Consider the following 15,738-nt stretch of genomic DNA (forward strand, 5'->3'; position numbering starts at 1 on the left):
GTAGGGGTTACGGGTTAATATTATTTTACTAGTTATTAACGGATAATTAAGCATTGACACATTTGCCACTAGGGGTGCTGTATACGTAGTTACGTATTTACTGACATCTAAAACATGATAAAATTCTGCTAGACACTCGTGTAAGCAAAGTATAGTTCATAAATTGCCGCTAGGGGCGCTGTATACGTAGTTACGTATTTACTGACATCTAATACACAAAAAAATTTATATAGGCCTAACGGAGTGTTCTCTTATTTGAATTAGCGCCCACGTGACACTTCGAAGCGCCCCCAACGACGGAATTCACTATAAAACTCGGACGCCACTTGTCCAGTTCTCTTTTCTCTCTGCGCCGGCGACCAGTCAACATCGCTCCTTGATCAGCTCCTCGTCATGCTGACATTCGAAGGCAATATTGGATGGAAAGCCACGTTTTACACCGATGTTGTGGCGTGACTCTAAGCTCTCCGCCATTGAATGTTCATTAGAACGTTGACATCAACGCGAAAGGTTAAGCCTAGTACGGTATGTGTGAAAGTCTTTCAATAATCCAAAGCCATCCAGCTAGCATTTTATTATTTGTTTAAATCCTAGAGTTTAAATTATTTAAGTAGAGTTAATTGTTAGTTAATTACGTTTATTTATTGATAATTAACTACAATATGAAAAAATTTCCAGACGCGAGGTCAGTTAGACAAGGCTTAATTTAGAACACCTTCTTGGGCTCATATTAGGGGAAATTAAATTCCTTATTTATTTTAAATAATAAACCTCGACTGTTCGCAAATTAGGTCTCATTTAACGACGCGAAACTATATTACCTAAAATGAGTAACGCATGGTTTAACGGGGCCAGATTAGGTTGCACTAGGCTAGGCTAAACCTTTTATAAAAATTTATCCGGGCCTGGCACTAATCTCTAAGCTTTTACTTTATGCCGTCATTTTAATTTAAATTAATTAGGGTATTTTTGAATTATTACGCGTAAATTATAGATTTGAGATTCTAAAATTTCGTTCGTGGCACAATATAATTATTTTAGATAATGAACAACGGTCTATTTAATAATAAATTAAATAGTTTAAATTAATTAGGGTTAACTGTTGATAAATTATCATTAATTATGCAAATTAAGTCAATTTGATAATTTTAAAATGAGCCACGAACGCGAAGTTAAGGCTTGAGATTTTTAATTTATATTTACTGGAATATTTTACGTAGTTTTTATCTTAAATTATTTTAATCTATGGTATTGTTTCCGTGAGTTATTACTTACTATTTTGTTAGGACCTTAAGTACCCGTTTAATTCTGATATGGAAATTGCTTAATATTTAGTCTAATTCTTAAATTCTATTTATGGGAATATTTACTTGGTTTTTTTTTCTTGAATTATTATTTTGCTAGGACATTAAAGTAGCCCTTTAATTCTGATTTAGCTTAATATTTAGTGATTTTTAAATTTTGTTTTTGGGAATATTTTACAAAGTTTTTCTTCAATAATTTACGGAAACAAAACCATAGATTAAAATAATTTTCTTGTTAGGACCCCTCTAATTCTTATTAATATTTGCTATTAATATATTTTCATTTTTAGACGCGAAGATGTTCATGGATGTTCTGTCGCTGGTCATTCGGAGACTTTTCCTAGCAGATGACTTCAACCTTTGTTAGAGACCCTCATTCCAGTTGACATCTTCCTTGGATTTGCGATACAAGATGTTTTCAACCAGATGTGGCCTTGCAACCATTCTCTACAATTACTGGCGATGAACATAACCGAATCTAGAAAAATTCTAATTTTTATTAGAATTATACTTGCAACTACTTAGTTTCTTTTTACGCGTTCAAACTTTAATTTACATCACACTTTATATTATTTTTTGTTGAAAATTTTTGTAAAGACCTAATTTTTTTACTTTTTGTTCAATAAATTTTGCCTTAAACCACTTTTTTTGTTTTCTTAGAAATTATTTGATTAAGAGGGAAGGTTTGAATTTTTTAGCTCTAAACAGATAGCCTATTTTTTGGGGACCCTCTTTTAAGCTTCTTTTAGCTTATGTGAACAAAATTGTTTTAAAACGGAAAAATAAGCAAAAATAGGCTTAAATCGTTTTAAAAAGTAAAAAAAGCCTAAAAAAGGGTCCCAGGGGACCCTCTTTTAAGCTTCTTTTAGCTTATGTGAACAAAATTGTTTTAAAACGGAAAAATAAGCAAAAATAGGCTTAAATCGTTTTAAAAAGTAAAAAAAGCCTAAAAAAGGGTCCCAAAAATACTACCCTAAGTCCAGACCCTAAAAAATTCAAGCCATCCCTCTTATCCAAACTATTTCAAGAAAACAAATAACGTGAGGCAAGGTAAAAATTTTTTATTGAGAAAAAAACAATTGAGGTGTTTACAAAAATTTTCAACAAAAAAATATTTAAAGTGTTCCATAAATTAAAATTTGACCGCGTAAAATTAAAAGGTGTAGGCTAGTTACCGATTAAATTTAAGAATAAAATTAAGTCCATTAGCGGAAATATTTCACGGTCCAATCAGTTTGAAAGCCTCGTGTTTCGAAAATCCAAGAAAGATGTCATCTGGAATGAGGGTCCTTAACATCGGGTGAACTTCCAAGTCTACTTGAAAACGTCTCTGCATGACCAGCAACAGATCCAAGAAAATCATTCGGGTCTAAAAAATAAAATAAATTAATAACAAATATTAAGGCAATGCCTAATTTTAAAATAAATGCTACTTTAAACCTAACAAAATAATAATTTACCGAAATAATCCCATATATTTAAATAATTAGCGAAATTCTGGCGATATATTGCTAAGAAATTTTTATTAAAAATCTTTGCTTAATTTCTTAAGCCTTGTTCAAATGTCTTAACTTCGTGGTCGTGGTTTCTTTAATTTTAATTCAAAATTATTATTTAATAGACTGAATTTACGTAAATAATAATAATTAACTGCCTGTTTCATTAAAACTACTTAATTTATTAAAACAATAAGCTATTTAAAAAAGGCTTACATTTACTGCGCATTAACAAGTTTGTTCATTCCAACATGGCCTCTCTAAATCGATTCCAAAAGAACATTCAATGGCGGAAAAGAGCTCTAGATTCTGGATTTATTCCTTGACGGCGAAAAGAAAAATGGCTGATCGTCGGCGAAAGTCCTGATTTCCAAGAGCTGAGCAGGAAACGATCTTGACTCCACGATGCCAATCGAAGAAAGAAATTTCGGCCGGTTACTCAAGAACAAACTTCACTCCCGCAAGGTTTACGTCCTCAAGACGTTAAAAGCAGACGACACTAATTAAGGTAATACCGTTTTTCCGTTGGTCTATTCCATGGAGTAATTTTCTTGGAGCGAAAATAAAGGTTTCCTTAAAATTCCATAAAATTTGGTGTCTCCTACAAAATTGCTCCATACCTTCCATTGTCGTTTTCCATGGAGTAATTTTTACGGAGCGAAAATGAAAGATTCCCTAAAATTCCATAAAATTTGGTGTCTCCTACAATATTGCTCTATACCTTCCAATGTCCTTTTCCATGGAGTAATTTCATTGGAGCGAAAATAAAAGTTTCCCTAAAATTCCATAAAATTTGTCTGTTTCCTTCCGTCTGCCAATATTGCAGAAAACAGGCAAATTTTATGGAATTTTAAGGAAACCTTTATTTTCGCTCCAAGAAAATTACTCCATGGAATAGACCAACGGAAAAACGGTATTACCTTAATTAGTGTCGTCTGCTTTTAACGTCTTGAGGACGTAAACCTTGCGGGAGTGAAGTTTGTTCTTGAGTAACCGGCCGAAATTTCTTTCTTCGATTGGCATCGTGGAGTCAAGATCGTTTCCTGCTCAGCTCTTGGAAATCAGGACTTTCGCCGACGATCAGCCATTTTTCTTTTCGCCGTCAAGGAATAAATCCAGAATCTAGAGCTCTTTTCCGCCATTGAATGTTCTTTTGGAATCGATTTAGAGAGGCCATGTTGGAATGAACAAACTTGTTAATGCGCAGTAAATGTAAGCCTTTTTTAAATAGCTTATTGTTTTAATAAATTAAGTAGTTTTAATGAAACAGGCAGTTAATTATTATTATTTACGTAAATTCAGTCTATTAAATAATAATTTTGAATTAAAATTAAAGAAACCACGACCACGAAGTTAAGACATTTGAACAAGGCTTAAGAAATTAAGCAAAGATTTTTAATAAAAATTTCTTAGCAATATATCGCCAGAATTTCGCTAATTATTTAAATATATGGGATTATTTCGGTAAATTATTATTTTGTTAGGTTTAAAGTAGCATTTATTTTAAAATTAGGCATTGCCTTAATATTTGTTATTAATTTATTTTATTTTTTAGACCCGAATGATTTTCTTGGATCTGTTGCTGGTCATGCAGAGACGTTTTCAAGTAGACTTGGAAGTTCACCCGATGTTAAGGACCCTCATTCCAGATGACATCTTTCTTGGATTTTCGAAACACGAGGCTTTCAAACTGATTGGACCGTGAAATATTTCCGCTAATGGACTTAATTTTATTCTTAAATTTAATCGGTAACTAGCCTACACCTTTTAATTTTACGCGGTCAAATTTTAATTTATGGAACACTTTAAATATTTTTTTGTTGAAAATTTTTGTAAACACCTCAATTGTTTTTTTCTCAATAAAAAATTTTTACCTTGCCTCACGTTATTTGTTTTCTTGAAATAGTTTGGATAAGAGGGATGGCTTGAATTTTTTAGGGTCTGGACTTAGGGTAGTATTTTTGGGACCCTTTTTTAGGCTTTTTTACTTTTTAAAACGATTTAAGCCTATTTTTGCTTATTTTTTTCGTTTTAAAACAATTTTGTTCACATAAGCTAAAAGAAGCTTAAAAGAGGGTCCCCAAAAAATAGGCTATCTGTTTAGAGCTAAAAAATTCAAACCTTCCCTCTTAATCAAATAATTTCTAAGAAAACAAAAAAAGTGGTTTAAGGCAAAATTTATTGAACAAAAAGTAAAAAAATTAGGTCTTTACAAAAATTTTCAACAAAAAATAATATAAAGTGTGATGTAAATTAAAGTTTGAACGCGTAAAAAGAAACTAAGTAGTTGCAAGTATAATTCTAATAAAAATTAGAATTTTTCTAGATTCGGTTATGTTCATCGCCAGTAATTGTAGAGAATGGTTGCAAGGCCACATCTGGTTGAAAACATCTTGTATCGCAAATCCAAGGAAGATGTCAACTGGAATGAGGGTCTCTAACAAAGGTTGAAGTCATCTGCTAGGAAAAGTCTCCGAATGACCAGCGACAGAACATCCATGAACATCTTCGCGTCTAAAAATGAAAATATATTAATAGCAAATATTAATAAGAATTAGAGGGGTCCTAACAAGAAAATTATTTTAATCTATGGTTTTGTTTCCGTAAATTATTGAAGAAAAACTTTGTAAAATATTCCCAAAAACAAAATTTAAAAATCACTAAATATTAAGCTAAATCAGAATTAAAGGGCTACTTTAATGTCCTAGCAAAATAATAATTCAAGAAAAAAAAACCAAGTAAATATTCCCATAAATAGAATTTAAGAATTAGACTAAATATTAAGCAATTTCCATATCAGAATTAAACGGGTACTTAAGGTCCTAACAAAATAGTAAGTAATAACTCACGGAAACAATACCATAGATTAAAATAATTTAAGATAAAAACTACGTAAAATATTCCAGTAAATATAAATTAAAAATCTCAAGCCTTAACTTCGCGTTCGTGGCTCATTTTAAAATTATCAAATTGACTTAATTTGCATAATTAATGATAATTTATCAACAGTTAACCCTAATTAATTTAAACTATTTAATTTATTATTAAATAGACCGTTGTTCATTATCTAAAATAATTATATTGTGCCACGAACGAAATTTTAGAATCTCAAATCTATAATTTACGCGTAATAATTCAAAAATACCCTAATTAATTTAAATTAAAATGACGGCATAAAGTAAAAGCTTAGAGATTAGTGCCAGGCCCGGATAAATTTTTATAAAAGGTTTAGCCTAGCCTAGTGCAACCTAATCTGGCCCCGTTAAACCATGCGTTACTCATTTTAGGTAATATAGTTTCGCGTCGTTAAATGAGACCTAATTTGCGAACAGTCGAGGTTTATTATTTAAAATAAATAAGGAATTTAATTTCCCCTAATATGAGCCCAAGAAGGTGTTCTAAATTAAGCCTTGTCTAACTGACCTCGCGTCTGGAAATTTTTTCATATTGTAGTTAATTATCAATAAATAAACGTAATTAACTAACAATTAACTCTACTTAAATAATTTAAACTCTAGGATTTAAACAAATAATAAAATGCTAGCTGGATGGCTTTGGATTATTGAAAGACTTTCACACATACCGTACTAGGCTTAACCTTTCGCGTTGATGTCAACGTTCTAATGAACATTCAATGGCGGAGAGCTTAGAGTCACGCCACAACATCGGTGTAAAACGTGGCTTTCCATCCAATATTGCCTTCGAATGTCAGCATGACGAGGAGCTGATCAAGGAGCGATGTTGACTGGTCGCCGGCGCAGAGAGAAAAGAGAACTGGACAAGTGGCGTCCGAGTTTTATAGTGAATTCCGTCGTTGGGGGCGCTTCGAAGTGTCACGTGGGCGCTAATTCAAATAAGAGAACACTCCGTTAGGCCTATATAAATTTTTTTGTGTATTAGATGTCAGTAAATACGTAACTACGTATACAGCGCCCCTAGCGGCAATTTATGAACTATACTTTGCTTACACGAATGTCTAGCAGAATTTTATCATGTTTAAGATGTCAGTAAATACGTAACTACGTATACAGCGCCCCTAGCGGCAATTTATGAACTATATTTTGCTTACACGAGTGTCTAGCAGAATTTTATCATGTTTTAGATGTCAGTAAATACGTAACTACGTATACATCGCCCCTAGCGGCAATGTATGAACAATCTATTGCTTACACGAATGTCTTATAGAATTTTATCATGTTTTAGATGTCAGTAAATACGTAACTACGTATACAGCACCCCTAGTGGCAAATGTGTCAATGCTTAATTATCCCGTTCAAAATCGCTAGCGAGTTTTTAGTGAGTAGCCCCTCGATGATTACACGTAATCCAGACGCAACCATTAATCCCCATACATTTTAAATCACCAATGAATCCCTATCCTTTTTTAAAGCATCAATAAAAATCACCAATGAATGAAAATTTTCATTAGTGAATAGCCCCTCGACCCCTTTTAAAATCATACATATGCCTGTAACTTTATTGACAAAAAAGCAATAAGAAATCATATTCATTAAATTGACGAACAATTATTTAATTTTATTTATTCCATTGTACACTTATAAAGTATAAACAAAAGTATATAGACATAAAAACAAAAAGTACGCTTCGTTGAAACTTTCTCGCACCGCGTAATACGAGAAGCCCTCCTTTATCCCATTGCCGCTAGGGGCGCTAGATACGTAGTTACGTATTTACTGACATCTAAAACATGGTAAAATTCTGCTTGACACTCGTGTAAGCAAAATATAGTTCATAAATTGCCGCTAGGGGCGCTGTATACGTAGTTACGTATTTACTGACATCTAAACATGATAAAATTCTGCTAGACATTCGTGTAAGCAAAGTATAGTTCATAAATTGCCGCTAGGGGCGCTGTATACGTAGTTACGTATTTACTGACATCTAATACATAAAGAAATTTTCCGCTAGGGGCGCTGTCTATAGTATTATATAGGCCTAACGTTGTGTTCTCTTATTTGAATTAGCGCCCACGTGACACTTCGAAGCGCCCCCAACGACGGAATTTACTATAAAACTCGGACGCCATTTGTCCAGTTCTCTTTTCTCTCTGCACTGGCTTCCAGTCAACATCGTTCCTTGATCAGCTCCTCGTCTTGCTGACATTTGAAGGCAATATTGGATGGAAAGCCACGTTTTACGCCGATGTTGGGACGTGACTCTAAGCTCTCCGCCATTGAATGTCCATTAGAACGTTGAAATCAACGCGAAAGGTTAAGCCTAGTACGGTATGTGTGAAAGTCTTTCAATAATCCAAAGCCATCCAGCTAGCATTTTATTATTTTATTTAATCCTAGAGTTTAAATTATTTAGGTAGAGTTAATTGTTAGTTAATTACGTTTATTTATTGATAATTAACTACAATATGAAAAAATTTCCAGACGCGAGGCCAGTTAGACAAGGCTTAATTTAGAACACCTGCTTGGGCTCATATTAGGGGAAATTAAATTCCTTATTTATTTTAAATAATAAACCTCGACTGTTCGCAAATTAGGTCTCATTTAACGACGCGAAACTATATTACCTAAAATGAGTAACGCATGGTTTAACGGGGCCAGATTAGGTTGCACTAGGCTAGGCTAAACCTTTTATAAAAATTTATCCGGGCCTGGCACTAATCTCTAAGCTTTTACTTTATGCCGTCATTTTAATTCAAATTAATTAGGGTATTTTTGAATTATTACGCGTAAATTATAGATTTGAGATTCTAAAATTTCGTTCGTGGCACAATTTAATTATTTTAGATAATGAACAACGGTCTATTTAATAATAAATTAAATGGTTTAAATTAATTAGGGTTAACTGTTGATAAATTATCATTAATTATGTAAATTAAGTCAATTTGATAATTTTTAAAATGAGCCACGAACGCGAAGTTAAGGCTTGAGATTTTTAATTTATATTTACTGGAATATTTTACGTAGTTTTTATCTTAAATTATTATAATCTTAAATTATTATTTTGCTAGGACATTAAAGTAGCCCTTTAATTCTGATTTAGCTTAATATTTAGTGATTTTTAAATTTTGTTTTTGGGAATATTTTACAAAGTTTTTCTTCAATAATTTACGGAAACAAAACCATAGATAAAAATAATTTTCTTGTTAGGACCCCTCTAATTCTTATTAATATTTGCTATTAATATATTTTCATTTTTAGACGCGAAGATGTTCTTGGATGTTCTGTCGCTGGTCATTCGGAGACTTTTCCTAGCAGATGACTTCAACCTTTGTTAGAGACCCTCATTCCAGTTGACATCTTCCTTGGATTTGCGATACAAGATGTTTTCAACCAGACGTGGCCTTGCAACCATTCTCTACAATTACTGGCGATGAACATAACCGAATCTAGAAAAATTCAAATTTTTATTAGAATTATACTTGCAACTACTTAGTTTCTTTTTACGCGTTCAAACTGTAATTTACATCACACTTTATATTATTTTTTGTTGAAAATTTTTGTAAAGACCTAATTTTTTTACTTTTTGTTCAATAAATTTTGCCTTAAACCACTCTTTTTGTTTTCTTAGAAATTATTTGATTAAGAGGGAAGTTTTGAATTTTTTAGCTCTAAACAGATAGCCTATTTTTTGAGGACCCTCTTTTAAGCTTCTTTTAGCTTATGTGAACAAAATTGTTTTAAAACGGCAAAAATAGGCTTAAATCGTTTTAAAAAGTAAAAAAAGCCTAAAAAAGGGTCCCAAAAATACTACCCTAAGTCCAGACCCTAAAAAATTCAAGCCATCCCTCTTATCCAAACTATTTCAAGAAAACAAATAACGTGAGGCAAGGTAAAAATTCTTTATTGAGAAAAAACAATTGAGGTGTTTACAAAAATTTTCTACAATAAAATATTTAAAGTGTTCCATAAATTAAAATTTGACCGCGTAAAATTAAAAGGAGTAGGCTAGTTACCGATTAAATTTAAGAATAAAATGAAGTTCATTAGCGGAAAAACTTCGCGGTCCAATCAGTTTGAAGGCCTCGTGTTTCGAAAATCCAAGAAAGATGTCATCTGGAATGAGGGTCCTTAACATCGGATGAACTTCCAAGTCTACTTGAAAACGTCTCTGAATGACCAGCAACAGATCCAAGAAAATCATTCGCGTCTAAAAATTAAAATAAATTAATAACAAATATTAATGCAATGCCTAATTTTAAAATAAATGCTACTTTAAGCCTAACAAAATAATAATTTACCGAAATAATCCCATACATTTAAATACTTAGCGAAATTCTGGCGATATATTGCTAAGAATTTTTTTTAGTAATCTAAGCTAAATTTCTTAAGCCTTGTTCAAATGTCTTAACCTCGTGGTCGTGGTTTATTTAAATTTAAAATTATTATTTAATAGACTGAATTTATGTAAATAATAATAATTAACTGCCTGTTTCATTAAAACTACTGAATTTATTAAAACAATAAACTAATTATTATTAAAAGGCTTACATTTGCTGCGCATTAAGAAGTTTGTTCATTCCAATATGGCCTTGATAAATTGATTCCAAAAGAACATTCAATGGCGAGAAAGAGCTCTAGATTCTGGGTTTATTCCTTGACGGCGAAAAGAAAAATGGCGATCGTCGGCGAAAGGCCTGATTTCCAAGAGGTGATCTGGAAACGATCTTGACTCCATGATGTCAATCAAAGAAAGAAATTTCAGTCAGTTACTCCAGAACAAAGTTCTCTCCCGCAAGATTTACAGTTTTACACCCTCAATGCGTTAAAAGAAGACGACGAGAAAAGGTGTGGGAGCGCGTGCGCAGTAGGCCAATCTAGGCAGCGAAAATGTCTAAAAAATAAACACGTCTACTATCCATGACGTGTGAAAAAAAATCTAAATAAAAAATTAGGTTTAATATCTCAATCGCTTGGATATTTCTTGTAAAATATATTTGAGTAATTACGTCAAATTATCGTAGTAAATTAGTATTATTCCCCAGCAGTCAGCATGGGAAAGAAATAGGTTAAAAATAGGCCTAATAACGTCCGTTATCACACTTATCTTGAATAAAAAACAATTGCTGATTAAAGTGTTAAAAACGAACTAGGTGCTCGAATAGACCAATACGAATATTACCTACAAAGAAACAAACTTCAAGGGGTACGCCTACATAGTGTATAATTTCCCTGTCGCCACAAGAGAACACTAGAGGCAGCCCAAGATCACTGCATCTGAGAGGCTATCCAACTCGGTCATGCCTCTAGCGGTTGTCTCCTGACATGATTGAAATTATCCACTATAGAGGCGTGCCCCTGGAAGTTTGTTTCCCTGCATGTAATATCCGTATTGGTCTATTGCACTTCCCTGAATATACAGGGTGTTTCTGGAAAGTCTGGCAAAAATGAAAATTCATGTTCCTTGGGTCAATAGGAGTCCGAAAGGTCCTATGACGTTTTGGGGTAAAGCGCTCCGTTGCGACGTTATGGGCTCTCAAAAGTAGGCCGAAAAACAAGGAGATTTTGCAGAATTATAGCACTACTATTGTGGTTTTGACCCAATTGTTTTCTATTATTGAGCATAAGGCAATGATCGAAATAAGTTCAAACCTAGTGGAAGACCGTGAACGTGTTAAACGGGCAAAAGCGTTAATCCCTTTCTTTTTATTAATGATTGTAATAAAAGGTAAGGAAAGTAGCTCAGATATCGGTTACTTGTTTGTTCAGATGTACTGGTAACTGACCAGTCTTTTATTCTTTATTTCAATTAGACACATTACTTTTACAATAATTCGAATGAACCCCATTACTTTTACAATAATTCGAATGAACCCCATTACTTTTACAATAATTCGAATCGAACCCCTTTACTTTTAGAATAATTCGAATCGAACCCCTTTACTTTTAAAATAATTCGAATGAAACCCAATTACATTGTTCTACAAAAATTGTTGAAAATGGGCATCATCAACGTTTAAGCAAACTTGCGCGCGTCGTTTGAAAGATTCACGAACACGTTCGAAGATTTCTGGCATGTTACGAATGCTATCACATCCATCAATTATAATTTGTCGTGAGTCTTCGACATCGCGAACTTCACTTCGGTATACCAAGTCCTTGAGATGGCCCGAAGGAAAAAAATCGCATGGGTTGAGATCGGGAGATCTTGCTGGCCACCCAACAGTTCTGCCTCGACCTATCCACTGGCAGAAATCGACCCGTCTCGGATAATCAGCTTCGTTTAAAGCTTGTACCTTTCGCAAATGGTATGGGTGGAAATGATGTCCTCGAAGGATTTTCCAGACGAGTACATGGTTATCGCCCAATTGCCGCCCGACGTTCCTGGTACTGGTTGTTGGATCATCTTCGAAAATTGTCAAAACGGTGTCCTCTACATCCTCGGGAACAATCGCCGCATGAGGTTCAGGTCCCGACTGTTGAAGTTTCCCGGTTTCTCTCAAGCGTCTGTCAACTGCCGTAAATGTTTGTCGATTAAGAACTTGTCGTTGAGGAAAGCGCCGAGCTTCCACCGCATTTCCCCGATCCAGTCCATAAATAAGATGCATATCTGAGTACTCTGCATTCGTGAAGTAGACCATGATTAGTTCCAGATAAGCTTCTAAATGTGCACGTACGCCATGAAGCACGTTAAGGCACACACATTTAGGCCGTCTGTAAAAAACCTACAACTTCTAACGTTAAAAACAAATTATGCTGTGTTGGTCTAAACATTGGGGTTGTTTTCAACGTCAGAAGTTAACGGCTTAAATATCTTGATGTCGCATTTCCCCGGAGGTGGATAGGTCGAGGCGGAACTGTTTCGTGGTCATCAAGATCTTCCGATCTCAACCCATGCGATTTTTTTCTTTGGGACCATCTCAAGGACATGGTATACCGAAGTGAAGTTCGCGATGTCGAAGACTTACGACAAAGGATAATTGATGGATGTGATAGCATCCGTAACACGCCAGAAATTTTCGAACGTGTTCGTGAATCTTTCAAACGAAGCGCGCAAGTTTGCTTAAACGTTGATGGTGCCCATTTTGAACAATTTTTGTAGAACAACGTAATTGGGTTTCATTCGAATTATTGTAAAAGTAATGGGGTTCGATTCGAATTATTGTAAACGTAATGGGGTTCATTCGAATTATTGTAAATGTAATGGGTTCAATTCGAATTATTGTAAATGTTATGGGTTCGCTTCGAATTATTGTAAAATTTAAGGGGTTCATTCGAATTATTGTAAAATTTAAGGGGTTCATTCGAATTATTGTAAAATTTAAGGGGTTCATTCGAATTATTGTAAATGTAATGGGGTTCATTCGAATTATTGTAAATGTAATGGGGTTCATTCGAATTATTGTAAATGTAATGGGGTTCATTCGAATTATTGTAAATGTAATGGGGTTCATTCGATTTATTGTAAATGTAATGGGGTTCATTCGAATTATTGTAAAAGTAATGTGTCTAATTGAAATAAAGAATAGAAGACTGGTCAGTTACCAGTACATCTGAAAAAAAAGTAGCCGATATCTGAGCTACTTTCCTTACCTTTAATTACAATCATTAATAAAAAGAAAGGGATTAACGCTTTTGCCCGTTTAACACGTTCACGGTCTTCCACTAGGTTTGAACTTATTTCGATCATTGCCTTATGCTCAATAATAGAAAACAATTGGGTCAAAACCACAATAGTAGTGCTATAATTCTGCAAAATCTCCTTGTTTTTCGGCCTACTTTTGAGAGCCCATAACGTCGCAACGGAGCGCTTTACCCCAAAACGTCATAGGACCTTTCGGACTCCTATTGACCCAAGGAACATGCCTGTTAATTTGTGCCAGACTTTCCAGAAACACCCTGTATAAATAAGAGAAAAATAATTCTTTTATTGATATACTGCTTTACATATTCATAATTTTAATAATTAATTACAATTTTAGGACGTATAGATCAATAGGACAGATGATAATGCCAAAAAACCTACCATCGCCCATAGAATTTGATGTTAATTTCATGTTAATTTGAATTTCCCGTCGGCAATCAGAGAAGGCGACCAGTCTCGTGAATTCCCCTCGTGCTAACAAAAAAAACAAGGTGGTCAAGTTTTCTTTAGTTATGAAGCAAGCGGTAACTTATCGACCAGCTTAACCCTTATCACTCTCGTGAAAATTAATATCTCAAGCCTGGGAGGAAATAGGTTAAAAATAGGCCTTATAGCTATCTTGAAATTTTATTTAGGAATTAATAGTACACTAGCATTTACATAAAACCTCCATAGATAACTTCGTAGCATACGCTAATTCACAACCTCGAGTGAAATTGTGAAAGATGATTACGACGAAAACTCGTTGTACATCTTCTACAGACAAGTACAAACTAATAATCCATCGTATGTACGTGAGATGTGGCTGAAACAAACGTCCACCTACACTGAAAACTTCCCAGCAATCAAGCTGGACGCAGTATAAACAAGGCGACCCAAGGGCTCGTGATAGTAGCCACATCGTACGAGTGAATAGCCCCTCTATACCCTACCCTAATGAGTGGATAACCCCTCTGTACCTTACCCTAATGAGTGAATAGCGCTATCTTTTACAATGCTTAAATTTAATTTACCGTGCATAAAATCAGAGTGAATAGCCCCTCGATGCCCTACCCTAAACGGTGATAGAATTATTACCCGTATCAGAAGTTGATGACTTCTTATCCTGTGAAGTATTGGACTCTAACCAAATCCGGAACCATCTCTGTGAGCCAACTTCTTATTAGGTCCGATCACCGCGCCACCTACGGCATTTCCCTCATTTTGAGTTGGCAGGCTGATTTGCGCGCCAGCAGCGGGCAAGAAACGAAACTTTAAGGTGTGTCCCGTGGTTTGAGGTAACGAATCAGAAACGGTGACAAGAACAGCTGTTTTAATAGACTGCTAGAAATTCCGGTCAAACTAGTGTGGGGTCCTAGGCCCACGGATTGTAATGGATTTTCATAGAGTTCTAGCCAGACGGTTTTTCAACGATTGGCGCTGAAGACGTTTTTAACCCGCCCCACAGTTTGAGTGCCACAGCCTCTCGGCGTGGGATTTTTTTCAGTAGATTAGATAGTTTTCGTAGTGGGGAGGAAACTTTCGACCCTCTTTTACGATTGCCATAGGCAATTTTGACTTGCAGCGATGGATACAATATAATGCCTTAGTGTCCAATACTTCCCAGGATAAGAAGTCATCAACTTCTGCCCGTATTAATTTACTTATACCGTAATTGTAATATTCCGGCGAATCGAAGAACAGACAGTTTTAGTGATTATCCCCTCGATGAGTTTACAACATAGACTTACGCCGATGCACACTTATCGCTTCTTATAAATTTCTAACATGAACTTATGGTCAGAAGCGTTTGAAAGAGAAAGAATTCGTTAAAACACTCAATAATTGTAATATCCCGGTGCCTTAAAACCATTCTAAAAAGAACGTCAGTAAATACTTGCTATTGCTTTCAAAATTTCCCTCGATTTCTTTGAATGTTAAAATAGGGGAGCTGTCAAACTCTTATTGTCGACGGGTGAGAGGAATTTTTAAGGGAGGGTATATGGCTTAACCTAACTATCATAATTTCCTTCCTTTTAAAATACACGAACGAAAAATATCACCTCACCACAATTCTCTCCCATTCACTCTCCCTTCAATGACGATCGAAAAATTTTATACTGTTTAAAGGGAGCCACCGGAGGGTATGCTAGCCAGTCTGCCTATTTGTTTCAAATTTCGACGCTGCACTTTTGTGGCGCTGAATCTGCACGTCCAACTTCGTTTCAGTTTTCTGTGGGAGAAGCCTGGTTCTAGGTGGCCATGGGGGGATACTTTCTATTCACTCCCCTCGTAGCTAGAAGAGGGCTCGGAAATCCGCGGGAGGGAAATGCAAACCCTCCGATGGCTCCCTTTAAGGCAGTTCTCCTTCACGACGCCACCACCACCACCACCACCAA

The 15,738-nt window shown here is 34.8% G+C and overlaps 7 long non-coding RNA genes across 7 annotated transcripts; 3 read left to right on the forward strand and 4 right to left on the reverse strand.

The window, feature by feature from the left end:
- The first annotated feature begins 221 nt into the window (after positions 1-221).
- Positions 222-1,946, forward strand: LOC149691909 (uncharacterized). Its single transcript, XR_016383534.1, has 2 exons — positions 222-525; positions 1,595-1,946. It is a non-coding gene; the product is annotated as an uncharacterized LOC149691909 (long non-coding RNA).
- Positions 621-3,272, reverse strand: LOC149691910 (uncharacterized). Its single transcript, XR_016383533.1, has 3 exons — positions 3,017-3,272; positions 2,480-2,673; positions 621-1,782 (listed from the first exon to the last, which is right to left on the reverse strand). It is a non-coding gene; the product is annotated as an uncharacterized LOC149691910 (long non-coding RNA).
- Positions 3,273-3,740: 468 nt separating this feature from the next.
- On the forward strand, positions 3,741-6,288 carry LOC149691911 (uncharacterized). Its single transcript, XR_016383535.1, has 3 exons — positions 3,741-4,012; positions 4,356-4,549; positions 5,127-6,288. It is a non-coding gene; the product is annotated as an uncharacterized LOC149691911 (long non-coding RNA).
- LOC149691912 (uncharacterized) lies at positions 4,963-6,687 on the reverse strand. Its single transcript, XR_016383536.1, has 2 exons — positions 6,384-6,687; positions 4,963-5,314 (listed from the first exon to the last, which is right to left on the reverse strand). It is a non-coding gene; the product is annotated as an uncharacterized LOC149691912 (long non-coding RNA).
- Positions 6,688-7,720: 1,033 nt separating this feature from the next.
- On the forward strand, positions 7,721-9,329 carry LOC149691913 (uncharacterized). Its single transcript, XR_016383538.1, has 2 exons — positions 7,721-8,046; positions 8,977-9,329. It is a non-coding gene; the product is annotated as an uncharacterized LOC149691913 (long non-coding RNA).
- On the reverse strand, positions 8,087-11,204 carry LOC149691914 (uncharacterized). The gene is made up of 3 exons (XR_016383537.1): positions 10,267-11,204; positions 9,732-9,925; positions 8,087-9,164 (listed from the first exon to the last, which is right to left on the reverse strand). It is a non-coding gene; the product is annotated as an uncharacterized LOC149691914 (long non-coding RNA).
- A 2,317-nt stretch (positions 11,205-13,521) lies between these two features.
- Positions 13,522-15,698, reverse strand: LOC149691915 (uncharacterized). Its single transcript, XR_016383542.1, has 3 exons — positions 15,408-15,698; positions 13,742-13,834; positions 13,522-13,614 (listed from the first exon to the last, which is right to left on the reverse strand). It is a non-coding gene; the product is annotated as an uncharacterized LOC149691915 (long non-coding RNA).
- Positions 15,699-15,738: the final 40 nt, after the last annotated feature.

This window comes from Phalangium opilio, unplaced genomic scaffold (genome assembly GCF_054372755.1).
Source record: "Phalangium opilio isolate 3A_F unplaced genomic scaffold, DU_Popi_V2 ptg000025l_1, whole genome shotgun sequence".
NCBI classification, from domain to species: domain Eukaryota; kingdom Metazoa; phylum Arthropoda; class Arachnida; order Opiliones; family Phalangiidae; genus Phalangium; species Phalangium opilio.